Here is a 13850-nt window from a genome sequence, read left to right on the forward strand (position 1 = left end):
GCTGGTCCTTTGGAGCCTTCATCTTACCAGCTAAATTGATCCATAAATGTGACAACAGTTGATAACAAACTACCAGAAGAGAAACCAGTCTGTTGCATATCAAAGTATTTGTAGCTGGGTCAGTGTGACTGTGAGCCTTCATAGCCAGCATGAAGGAGCTGGTTTTATCTTTGCTGGGGAAATCCCACACACAGCTGCTCTCAGTTCCAAATGTGTGTGTCCTCACTCCTCCGTCCTCCTGCTGCCCTCAGAATACAGACACAATTCAACCTGGCAAGTTTGGAGCATAGAAGTGCTCCTGAAGAGATGTGTGTCAGCCCACAGCTGGCTGTTCTTACCTGGAACCTCAAGATGAAACTGCTTCCACAGATTGGAAATGAATCTGATGTTGACTTTTGGACAAATCACCTGTTCATCAGTTCATCATCACTTCCATCCATTTTCTACTGCTTATCTTGTTATAGAAAGGAGTCTATCTGCTGTGTGACTGAGGCAGTTACTGTGAGCTGCTGCATGTCTCAGTGTGTGTGTGGGGGGGGGGGCTGTGTGTGACTGGTCGGCTGCCAAGGATTATTGATGAGATCAATCATGATCAGCTCAGAGATCACGGCACAGAAGAAGGAGACTTTTTGATTTTTGGGGGTTCAGTTTCTAAGTCAGACACATCATCACAATTTGAAGTTTTCCTCCAGTAAAAAACAAAACAACACAAAACCAAACAAAAACATGATTTGACTTTTGATGTCTACATTTTTTGGAAATTGTGAGTCCAACAAGCAGGAGGCCGTTTGAGCTTGGAAACTGTGAAGCATCACCAGTAACTGCTGGTTAATTTACAGTTGTTTCCTCCAAAAAGTTTAAAATGAATGAATAAACCTTTAATACTACAGTTAGAAAGTAGTATTTTGCTATCATCTAATTTGATAGGTGGCGCTGTCACCAAAAAACAAAAGTCCAACAAATGCATTTTATCATCCAATTCAGTAGGTGGTGCTGTGGGGTCCTGGAACTGCAGCTCTCAGGTGCTGCAGAATCTCCTCTTGCAAAGCCTCACAGTTCAGAGTCGTTCCAGAATCTAGGAGCAGAAACCAAAGTCTCCTACGACGAGGATGGGATTGGAACCCACGCCTGCAGAGCTCAATGGATCAGCAGTCCATCACCTTAACCACTCGGCCACCTCGTCTCCTGACCGCCATGATGTGCTGCTTTCTCTTAGCCTTTGAAACAGCTGAACTCTTTGGAGCCCATTTGTCAGAAATGGACCCAGCAGGAGCCACTGAACACAACTCTGACATCATCAGGCTTCTTCCCAGCAGCTTGGTGCTCCAGAAGGAAGAATCCAGACCATCGCTACATCATCAGAGTGAACACCAGCTGATGTTGACCAGTTTAACAAGCCTTTGACTGCTAAATGACATCCAAGCTCAGATTCTCTTGTCCTGGTAGAACAAGTCAATGTTGAAGAAGATGAGAGGACCAGACTTTTTCATCCAATGCTGGAACAGCGTTAGACTGAAGGTCTGAAGGTCCCTGGTCTGGTCCAGGTTTCAACAGGGGACCAGCATCAGCCAGCATTTAAATGTGGACAGCAGTGGAGGTGAAGCCCACATCAAGGAAACCAGCCTCCTATCACTGTCCTGTGCTGAGTTTCTTTAAAAAATGTGAGACAACCTCAAGAGTTTCTGTTTCCTGTGTTGGATTTTGGCTCAGAGAATCAGAGCCAATCAGAAGCTTGTTGGTCTTGGATGCTGGTCATCAGGGGCAATGAGGGGCTCAGTGTCTTGCTCAAGGACACTTCAACATGGTCACCAGCTGAAGTGAGAACTGAACCAGCAACTCTGCTAGACGGCCACTCTTCCTCCAGGCCGTGCCCCCCGAACCTGAATCATCATGATGTCATTATTTGTTGCTTTAATTCACCAAATGTGTGACGTGGTGAGTTTGTCAGGAGTTTAAAGACCAAAGTTGTGAACACACAGAGAAGTAAACCTGTCAAAGCTGCTTCACTTGATGAGAGAAACTGAGGAACTGATAGAAGAGCAACAAAGAAAATGGAGTCAGAAGGTCGTCTTCTTCACCGCTCAGTCACAACACTGACACAGACACACACACACACACACACACACACACACACACACACACACACACACACACAAATAGTTTGTCTTTGAGAGAGGACAAAAAATGTTTGACTGTGCTGACATGAACTTTCATTGTCTAATTTCAGTCTCCTACAAAAGTGTGTGAATGTGGTCGTTGTGGCCGAGTGGTGAAGGCGATGGACTAGAAATCCATTGGGGTCTCCCTGCTCAGGTTGGAGTCCTGCCAACAACGTTAAACTGTTTAAAATTTAAATTTGACGCATTTTTCCTCTACACTGTCCTTCATCACAGCATTTAACATCAGGACTGCTCCCAGATCAGCTCCATGACCTCATCTTTGCACCAGAGTACCGCCCAAGTTCATCAAAAACGGCCAAGCATAAATATATAATATGTATATAATGTGAACACACCTTTACAGGTGCGTTAACGTGCTTAATAATAGAGAATGAGTGAAGGGTGCGTTCAGAGTGGAGTGCAGTACCACAGTCAGGCCAGCAGGTGGGGCTTTCGTTGGTGCTGTCTACCTAATTGCGGTGTCTGTGCTCTGCCAGCAGAGGTCGTGCTTCCCCACCAATCTTCTCGGGTGTCTGAGTGGTGCCGCCATGTTCAGGTCGTAGCAGGAGGACGTAGGTTAGTACTTGGCAGTTCGGACGTAGCGAAAGTCACGTTATGAATGGAGGGCTGAGTTGGAGCAGAGGGGGCAGGATCCTGGGGGTGGACTGTCTTTAGGGGGCTGAGGTGTCTGGTGGTCTTGGTGGACCTTCTGCATCTCAAGCTGAGACCACAGAGTCCTGTGTTCTTGAGTCATTGTCTATAGTCTCTGTTGTTGGAGAGCTCAGTGTGGTCCCTGATGGTCTAGTGGCTAGGATTCGGCGCTTTCACCGCCGCGGCCCGGGTTCGATTCCCGGTCAGGGAATGAGTTATTTAGAGGTTGAGGGAGAGGTGATCAGGTGGTCCACATGATGGTGGAGGTGATGAACTGTGAGTCCATCATGGCTCCACTCTCACCCCCATTGTAGTGTTCTTGGTTCACTCTGCCATGGCCCCATGTTGAAGGGTGACTGTCTCATTCAGGTCCAACCCTTTGTTAGACTCTATTAAGTCACTGACTCCCAAACTCTGTAATCCTCCTTAGTAGCTTTGGTTATTGATGATCTGCAATGGTTCGTGGGGGTGGAGCCTATCCCTCAGGTGAGGGGCGGGGTTTATCCTGGACAGGTCACCAGTCCATGGCAGGGCCATCACATAGAGACAGATTGATTATAAAAATGTTCATCCCCAGTTTGAAGTTAGAGACAGGATTTAAGTGTGGAAGGTTTTTGTATCTTCAATTTAATTCTGAGTGTTGTAAACTGTTTCTAACAAACTCTACTGTTGAACAGTCAAAATGTTTTCTAACCAAGCTGAATGCTCTCATATACTTTTTAAAGTTGAGTTTCTCTCACATCCTCCTGAGATCAAAGACAGAATTCTAGGTACAAATAAATACACTATCAAAGCCCTGATGACATCATCATCAATTCTGACTTTGATCTGGAGGCTCTTGCTTTCTTGCTTCAAATAAAAAACGTTGTTCCAGGGAAAAGTCTGCACATAAACACACACACACACACACACACACACACACACACACACACACACACACAGCCTGTCTTCAGTATAAAATGGTCTGTCACGTTCTCTCACGTTGGAAGATTTCTCTGACTCCATTGTGAATAAAGAGATTCTTCATCTGCCACCTGAGTCTTGATCCACTGATTCCTCTGATCCACCTCTTTCTGCTCCAACAAGGCTGACATGGATCAGGTGGGTCCATGTCATCCAATCAGGAGGTTTCTCCTCTCAGTTAATTTTCTTCATCCCAGTTTAGATTGATTCTTCTCAGCCTCATGAAGGAGCATCTGATCAGGTGTTTGGCTGCTTGTTGGTTGTAATTCCATAGATTTTAATCTCAGATGTTATAGAATTAATAAGAACATCTTAAAGACCTTTGTCCAACACTTGAAACTCTCCTGTCTGTGGAGGCCCAACTGGCCTTTGGTAGTGAGGTGGTGGATGCATGTGAATGAAATGAGGCTGGTGTTGCTGTGAGGAGCCACTAGAGGGAGACACCTGTCGTTCCTCCCAGCTGACAACGAGGCTTCACAGCTGCATTGGAAGCTGTCCTTTATTGGTCCCAACTGTCTTGAGCTCAGGGGCCAAACTCACCAACAACACTTCCTCCTGGTCATGTGGTCTGTTTGTCAGGAGATTCAATCCAAAGTTGTTGACACACAAGAGAAGAAAACACGTCAAAGTTTGTTCATTTTTATGAATCAAACTGAAAATGAACAGAAGAGTGACAGTGAAAATGGATTCAAAAATAATGAATAATCATGAATAATGAGTAAATGCTCAGAATTTACTGGCATTTGACTGCATTTAGTGGTTAATCAGTAGATGAAAGAGGAACATATATATTCTATACATGTGATGTACGTACGTGGCTGTGGACAAAAGCGTCTGCTCAATGAAATTGTAGGATTGTAGACTTCTATAAATGTAGAATATAATTGTAGAAATGCTCTCTCTCACCACCCCCAACGTCTGTGCCAGGGTCTCTGGCCAGTGGTCAATGGCTCCTATCACCTGCCCAGGATGGATCCAGCTTGCTTGTCTTTGTAATTCTGCACTTATTAGAGACCTGGAAACAAAGGAATGCTGAAAAAGAGAAAATAGGACCTCACACAAATGGGCTTGTGACAGAAATTAAGATCATTTTGTGAATATCCATCCTCTACAAATGTGTGTGTGAATGTGGTCGTTGTGGCTGAGTGGTGAAGGCGATGGACTAGAAATCCATTGGGGTCTCACTGCTCAGGTTGGAGTCCTGCCAGCAACGTTAAACTGTTGATGTTCTATGTCAGGGTGAACGTCCTACCTGTGCCTGATTCAGTGTGGTGGCTCACACCTGAATTTATCCAAACTAGCTAACTTCTTAACGCCAATCTACACAGTTTGAATCATCAAAACCTCAAACTGCAGTAAGAATTTTCAATTCTCTCATCCACAACAATCCTCATCAATAAAATCTGGAAGAAGGAACCGCAGAAAGTCTGCAGGAGAACGTAGACGAGTGCTGCCACCGACCCGTCATGGGGAGGACCGGTAACGTGGTGACCCCACTTCCCAAAAGAAGCCGACCGTCCAGCGCACCCTCATCACCCAATAAGGACCTCGGGGACATCCTGGACTCAGTTGACAGGAAACTAACAAGTTTCGATGCTGGACTCTCTCGTGGAAATCCTCCACAAAGAGCCTCCATGAGTCTCTGGAACTCAGCCAGCAAAAGGTGGCTTCACTGGCCGCTAAAAATCAAGCCCTTCAAGCCTCCAGCCTCCCATCACTGTTTCCTCCCTCTCAAATATGTATCCTGAAATATGGATTTGAGTCTTTAGATGCTGTAACGTCCAAAGATCATATTCTTATTGACCCTCCCCCTTCTTTGTTCCACCATGGAAAGAGGAGAACTCTATTCTAGTTTAGTGGATGAACATAGAGGGACTACACCTGGATCTCTGTGTTTAACAAACAATTGAGTTAAACATCAGGAGTCGTGAGTTTGCTCAAAACTATTGACTTGGAGTGAGTTCAATGAGTTTATAGCCAACAATTCTCCATCAGCAGCACATCCTGCAACAGTGGTGATAAAAACCTTCCTTTTAACAGGCAGGAACCTCGAGCAGATCCAGGATCAGTGGGGACGAGGTTACAAACAAAGGTACCTAAAAAACCTCAAAACAGTGATGTCGGAAGAATTGCTCATGATCTCAAAATGATGCGACAGTAATGGAGAAAGAGTTGCTAATGAACTCAAAATAATGCTACAATGATGTTGTAAAAATTGCTAATGAACTCAAAATGATGCTAACAGTAATGTAGTGAAAGTTTCGAATAACCTCAAAGTAATGCTGACAGTGATGTAGTAAGAGTTGCTACGAACCTCAAAATAATGCGACAGTGATGTTGGAAACATTGCCAATGATCTCAAAATGATGCGACAGTGATGTAGTAAGAATTACTAATGAACTCAAAATGATGCTAACAGTAATGTAGTGATAGTTGCTAATAAACTCAGTGATTCTTTCAGTAATGAAGTGAAAGTTTCGAACAACCTCAAAGTGATGCTGACAGTCATGTGGTAAGAGTTGCTACTAACCACAAAATAATGATACAGTGATGTCGGAAGAATTGCTAATGAACTCAAAATGATGCGAACAGTAATGTAGTGAAAGTTTCGAATAACCTCAAAGTAATGCTGACAGTGATGTAGTAACAGTTGCTACGAACCTCCAAAAAATGCGACAGTCATTTAGTAAGAGTTGCTAATGAACTCAATTTAATGCTACAGTGATGTTGTGAGAATTGCTCAACAACTCAAAATTATGCTAACAGTAATGTAGTGATAGTTGCTAATAAACTCAAAGTGATGCTGACAGTAATGTAGTAAGAGTTGCTACGAACCTCAAAATATTGCGACAGTGATGTCGGAAGAATTGCTAATGATCTCAAAATGATGCGACAGTGATGTAGTAAGAATTGCTAATGAACTCAAAATGATGCTAACAGTAATGGAGTGAAACTTTCGAATAACCTCAAAGTGATGTTGACAGTCATGTAGTAAGTGTTGCTACGAAACTCAAAATATTGCGACAGTGATGTCGGAAGAATTGCTAATGAACTCAAAATGATGCTAACAGTAATGTAGTGAGAGTTGCTAATAAACTCAGTGATGCTGACAGTAATGTAGTAAGAGTTACTAATAACCTCAAAATAATGCTACAGTGATGTCGTAGGAATTGCTAATGAACTCAAAATAATGCGAAAGTAATGTCGGAAGAATTGCTAATGATCTCAAAATGATGCTACAGTGATGTCATAAGAATTGCTAATGAACTCAAAATGATGCTAAGAGTAATGTAGTGATAGTTGCTAATAAAATCAGTGATGCTGACAGTCATGTAGTGAGAGTTGCTTCGAACGTAAATAATGCGACAGTGATGTTGGAAGAATTGCTAATGATCTCAAAATGTTGCGACAGTGATGGAGTAAGAATTGCGAATAAACTCAAAATGATGCTCACAGTAATGTAGTGATAGTTGCTCATGATCTCAAAGTGATGCTGACAGAAATGTAGTAAGTGTTTCGAACAACCTATAAGTGATGCTGACAGTCATGTAGTAAGAGTTGCTACTTACCACAAAATAATACTACAGTGATGTCAGAAGAATTGCTAAAGATCTCAAAATGATGCGACAGTGATGGAGTGAAAGTTTCGAATAACCTCAAAGTCATGCTGACAGTCATGTACTAAGAGTTGCTACGAATCTAAAAATAATGCGACAGTAATGTAGTAAAAGTTGCTACGAACCTCAAAATATTGCGACAGTGATGTCGGAAGAATTGCTAATGAACTCAAGATGATGCTAACAGTAATGGAGTGAAACTTTCGAATAACCTCAAAGTGATGCTGACAGCCTTTTAGTAAGAGTTGCTAATGAACTCAATTTAATGCTACAGTGATGTCGTGAGAATTTCTCAACAACTCAAAATGATGCTAACAGTAATGTAGTGATAGTTGCTAATAAACTCAGTGATGCTTACAGTAATGTAGTAAGAGTTGCTACGAACCTCAAAATAATGCAACAGTAATGTAGTAAGAGTTGCTACGAACCTCAAAATATTGCGACAGTGATGTCGGAAGAATTGCTAATGGTCTCAAAATGATGCGACAGTGATGTAGAAAGAATTGCTAATGAACTCAAAATGATGCTAACAGTAATGGAGTGAAACTTTCGAATAACCTCAAAGTGATGCTGACAGTCATGTAGTAAGTGTTGCGACGAACCTCAAAATATTGCGACAGTGATGTCGGAAGAATTGCTAATGAACTCAAAATGATGCTAACAGTAATGTAGTGATACTTGCTAATCAACTCAGTGATACTTACAGTAATGTAGTGAGTGTTTCGAATAACCTCAAAGTGATGCTGACAGTCATGTAGTAAGAGTTGCTACGAACCTCAAAATATTGCGACAGTGATGTCGGAAGAATTGCTAATGAACTCAAGATGATGCCAACAGTAAGGTAGTGATAGTTGCTAAGAAACTCAGTGATGCTTACAGTAATGTAGTAAGAGTTTCGAACAACCTCAAAGTGATGCTGACAGTCATGTACTAAGAGTTGCTACGAACCTCAAAATAATAAGACAGTAATGTAGTTAAAGTTGCTACGAACCTAAAAATAAATACGACAGTGATGTCGGAAGAATTGCTAATGAACTCAAGATGATGCTAACAGTCATGTAGTGATAGTTGCTAAGAAACTCAGTGATGCTTACAGTAATGTAGTAAGAGTTGCTACGAACCTTAAAATAATGCAACAGTAATGTAGTAAGAGTTGCTACAAACCTCAAAATAATGTGACAGTGATGTCAGAAGAATTGCTAATGATCTCAAAATGATGCGACAGTGATTTAGTAAGAATTGCTAATGAACTCAAAATGATGCTAACAGTAATGGAGTGAACGTCTCGAATAACCTCAAAGTGATGCTGACAGTCATGTACTAAGAGTTGCTACGAACCGAAAAATAATGCTACAGTAATGTAGTTAAAGTTGCTACGAACCTAAAAATAAATACGACAGTGATGTCGAAAGAATTGCTAATGAACTCAAGATGATGCGACAGTGATGGAGTGAAAGTTTCGAATAACCTCAAAGTCATGCTGACAGTCATGTACTAAGAGTTGCTACGAATCTAAAAATAATGCGACAGTAATGTAGTAAAAGTTGCTACGAACCTCAAAATATTGCGACAGTGATGTCGGAAGAATTGCTAATGAACTCAAGATGATGCTAACAGTAATGGAGTGAAACTTTCGAATAACCTCAAAGTGATGCTGACAGCCTTTTAGTAAGAGTTGCTAATGAACTCAATTTAATGCTACAGTGATGTCGTGAGAATTTCTCAACAACTCAAAATGATGCTAACAGTAATGTAGTGATAGTTGCTAATAAACTCAAAGTGATGCTGACAGTAATGTAGTAAGAGTTGCTACGAACCTCAAAATAATGCAACAGTAATGTAGTAAGAGTTGCTACGAACCTCAAAATAATGCAACAGTAATGTAGTAAGAGTTGCTACGAACCTCAAAATATTGCGACAGTGATGTCGGAAGAATTGCTAATGAACTCAAAATGATGCTAACAGTAATGGAGTGAAACTTTCGAATAACCTCAAAGTGATGCTGACAGTCATGTAGTAAGTGTTGCTACGAACCTCAAAATATTGCGACAGTGATGTCGGAAGAATTGCTAATGAACTCAAAATGATGCTAACAGTAATGTAGTGAGAGTTGCTAATAAACTCAGTGATGCTGACAGTAATGTAGTAAGAGTTACTAATAACCTCAAAATAATGCTACAGTGATGTCGTAGGAATTGCTAATGAACTCAAAATAATGCGAAAGTAATGTCGGAAGAATTGCTAATGATCTCAAAATGATGCTACAGTGATGTCATAAGAATTGCTAATGAACTCAAAATGATGCTAAGAGTAATGTAGTGATAGTTGCTAATAAAATCAGTGATGCTGACAGTCATGTAGTGAGAGTTGCTTCGAACGTAAATAATGCGACAGTGATGTTGGAAGAATTGCTAATGATCTAAAAATGTTGCGACAGTGATGGAGTAAGAATTGCTAATAAACTCAAAATGATGCTAACAGTAATGTAGTGATAGTTGCTCATGATCTCAAAGTGATGCTGACAGAAATGTAGTAAGTGTTTCGAACAACCTCAAAGTGATGCTGACAGTCATGTAGTAAGAGTTGCTACTTACCACAAAATAATACTACAGTGATGTCGGAAGAATTGCTAAAGATCTCAAAATGATGCGACAGTGATGGAGTGAAAGTTTCGAATAACCTCAAAGTCATGCTGACAGTCATGTACTAAGAGTTGCTACGAATCTAAAAATAATGCGACAGTAATGTAGTAAAAGTTGCTACGAACCTCAAAATATTGCGACAGTGATGTCGGAAGAATTGCTAATGAACTCAAGATGATGCCAACAGTAATGGAGTGAAACTTTCGAATAACCTCAAAGTGATGCTGACAGCCTTTAAGTAAGAGTTGCTAATGAACTCAATTTAATGCTACAGTGATGTCGTGAGAATTGCTCAACAACTCAAAATGATGCTAACAGTAATGTAGTGATAGTTGCTAAAAAACTCAAAGTGATGCTGACAGTAATGTAGTAAGAGTTGCTACGAACCTCAAAATAATGCAACAGTAATGTAGTAAGAGTTGCTACGAACCTCAAAATAATGCAACAGTAATGTAGTAAGAGTTGCTACGAACCTCAAAATATTGCGACAGTGATGTCGGAAGAATTGCTAATGGTCTCAAAATGATGCGACAGTGATGTAGAAAGAATTGCTAATGAACTCAAAATGATGCTAACAGTAATGGAGTGAAACTTTCGAATAACCTCAAAGTGATGCTGACAGTCATGTAGTAAGTGTTGCGACGAACCTCAAAATATTGCGACAGTGATGTCGGAAGAATTGCTAATGAACTCAAACTGATGCTAACAGTAATGTAGTGATACTTGCTAATCAACTCAGTGATGCTTACAGTAATGTAGTGAGTGTTTCGAATAACCTCAAAGTGATGCTGACAGTCATGTAGTAAGAGTTGCTACGAACCTCAAAATATTGCGACAGTGATGTCGGAAGAATTGCTAATGAACTCAAGATGATGCTAACAGTAAGGTAGTGATAGTTGCTAAGAAACTCAGTGATGCTTACAGTAATGTAGTAAGAGTTTCGAACAACCTCAAAGTGATGCTGACAGTCATGTACTAAGAGTTGCTACGAACCTCAAAATAATAAGACAGTAATGTAGTTAAAGTTGCTACGAACCTAAAAATAAATACGACAGTGATGTCGGAAGAATTGCTAATGAACTCAAGATGATGCTAACAGTCATGTAGTGATAGTTGCTAAGAAACTCAGTGATGCTTACAGTAATGTAGTAAGAGTTGCTACGAACCTTAAAATAATGCAACAATAATGTAGTAAGACTTGCTTCGAACCTCAAAATAATTTGACAGTGATGTCAGAAGAATTGCTAATGATCTCAAAATGATGCGACAGTGATTTAGTAAGAATTGCTAATGAACTCAAAATGATGCTAACAGTAATGGAGTGAACGTTTCGAATAACCTCAAAGTGATGCTGACAGTCATGTACTAAGAGTTGCTACGAACCTCAAAATAATGCGACAGTGATGTCGGAAGAATTGCTAATGAACTCAAAATGATGCTAGGAGTAATGGAGTGAAACTTTCAAAATAACCTCAAAGTGATGCTGACAGTCATGTATTAAGTGTTGCTATGAACCTCAACATATTGCGACAGTGATGTCGGAAGAATTGCTAATGAACTTAAAATGATGCGAACAGTAATGTAGTGATAGTTGCTAAGAAACTCAGTGATGCTGACAGTAATGTAGTAAGAGTTGCTACGAACCTCAAAGTGATCCTGAGAGTCATTTAATAAGAGTTGCTTATGAACTCAATTTAATGCTACAGTGATGTAGTAAGAATTGCTAATGAACTCAAAATGATGCTTACAGTAATGGAGTGAACGTTTCGAATAACCTCAAAGTGATGCTGACAGTCATGTAGTAAGAGTTGCTACGAATCTCAAAATAATGCGACAGTAATGTAGTAAAAGTTGCTACGAACCTCAAAATATTGCGACAGTGATGTCGGAAGAATTCCTAATGAACTCAAAATGATGCTAACAGTAATGTAGTGATAGTTGCTAATCAACTCAGTGATGCTTACAGTAATGTAGTAAGTGTTTCGAATAACCTCAAAGTGATGCTGACAGTCATGTACTAAGAGTTGCTACGAATCTCAAAATAATGCGACAGTAATGTAGTAAAAGTTGCTACGAACCTCAAAATATTGCGACAGTGATGTCGGAACAATTGCTAATGAAATAAAAATGATGCTAACAGTAATGTAGTGATAGTTGCTAATCAACTCAGTGAGGCTTACTGTAATGTAGTAAGTGTTTCGAATAACCTCAAAGTGATGGTGACAGTCATGTAGTAAGAGTTGCTACGAACCTCAAAATAATGCGACAGTGATGTCAGAAGAATTGCTAAAGATCTCAAAATGATGCGACAGTGATTTAGTAAGAATTGCAAATGAACTCAAAATGATGCTAGCAGTAATGGAGTGAACGTTTCGAATAACCTCAAAGTGATGCTGACAGTCATGTAGTAAGAGTTGCTACAAACCTAAAAATAATGCGACATTAATGTAGCAAAATTTGCTACGAACTTCAAAATATTGCGACAGTGATGTCGGAAGAATTGCTGATGAACTCAAAATGATGCTTACAGTAATGTAGTGATAGTTGCTAATCAACTCAGTGATGCTTACAGTAATGTAGTAAGTGTTTCGAACAACCTCAAAGTGATGCTGACAGTCATGTAGTAAGAGTTGCTTCTAACCTCAAAATGATGCTAACAGTAATGTAGTGATAGTTGCTAATAAACTCAAAGTGATGCTGATAGTAATATAGTAAGTGTTTCAAACAACCTCAAAGTGATTCTGACAATCATGTAGTAAGGGTTGCTACGAACCTTAAAAAATGCAACAGGAAAGTAGTAAGAGTTGCTTCGAACCTCAAAATAATGCGACACTGATGTCAGAAGAATTGGTAATGATCTCAAACTGATGGGACAGTGATGTCGGAAGAATTGCTAATGAACTCAAGATGATGTTAACAGTAATGTAGTGATAGTTGCTAATGAACTCAGTGATGCTTACAGTAATGTAGTAAGAGTTTCGAACAACCTCAAAGTGATGCTAACAGTCATGTAGTAAGTGTTTCGAACAACTTCAAAGTGATGCTGACAGTCATGTAGTAAGAGTTGCTAATGAACTCAATTTAATGCGACAGTGATGTCGTAAGAATTGCTCACAAACTCAAAATGATGCTAACAGTAATGTCGTGATAGTTGCTAATAAACTCAAAGTGATGCTGACAGTAATGTAATAAGAGTTGCTACGAACCTTTAAATAATGCAACAATAATGTAGTAAGAGTTGCTACGAACCTCAAAATAATGTGACAGTGATGTAGTAAGTGTTTCGAACAACCTCAAAGTGATGCTGACAGTCATGTGGTTAGAGTGGCGAGTAACCTAAAAATGATGCTGATTGTAATGTAGTAAGAGTTGCTAATAACCTCAAAACAATGCTACAGTGATGTAGTAAGAATTGCTAATGATCTCAAAATGATGCGACATTGATGTCGTAAGAATTGCTATTGAACTCAAAATGATGATAACAGTAACGTCGTGATAGTTGCTAATAAACTCAGTGATGCTTACAGTAATGTAGTAATGTTTCGAAATACCTCAAAGTGATGCTGACAGTCATGTAGTAAGAGTTGCTACGAACCTTAAAATAATACAACAGTAATGTAGTAAGAGTTTCTATGAACCTAAAAAATAATGCGACAGTGATGTCAGAAGAATTGCTAATGATCTCAAAATGATGCGACAGTGATGTGGTAAGAATTGCTAATGAACTCAAAATGATGCTAACTGTAATGTAGTGAAAGTTTCGAATAACCTCAAAGTGATGCTGACGGTCATGTGGTTGGAGTTGCGAGTAACCTAAA

At 40.0% G+C, this 13850-nt stretch overlaps 1 non-coding gene across 1 annotated transcript; it reads left to right on the plus strand.

Moving 5' to 3' along the window:
* The first annotated feature begins 2949 nt into the window (after nt 1-2949).
* Nucleotides 2950-3021, plus strand: trnae-uuc (transfer RNA glutamic acid (anticodon UUC)). The gene has a single exon. It is a non-coding gene; the product is annotated as a tRNA-Glu (tRNA).
* The last annotated feature ends 10829 nt before the right edge of the window (nt 3022-13850 follow it).

The sequence above is a fragment of the Aulostomus chinensis genome, chromosome 1, assembly GCF_037954235.1.
Source record: "Aulostomus chinensis isolate RoL2024-O1b breed Wild chromosome 1, RoL_Achi_v1.0, whole genome shotgun sequence".
NCBI lineage: Eukaryota > Metazoa > Chordata > Actinopteri > Syngnathiformes > Aulostomidae > Aulostomus > Aulostomus chinensis.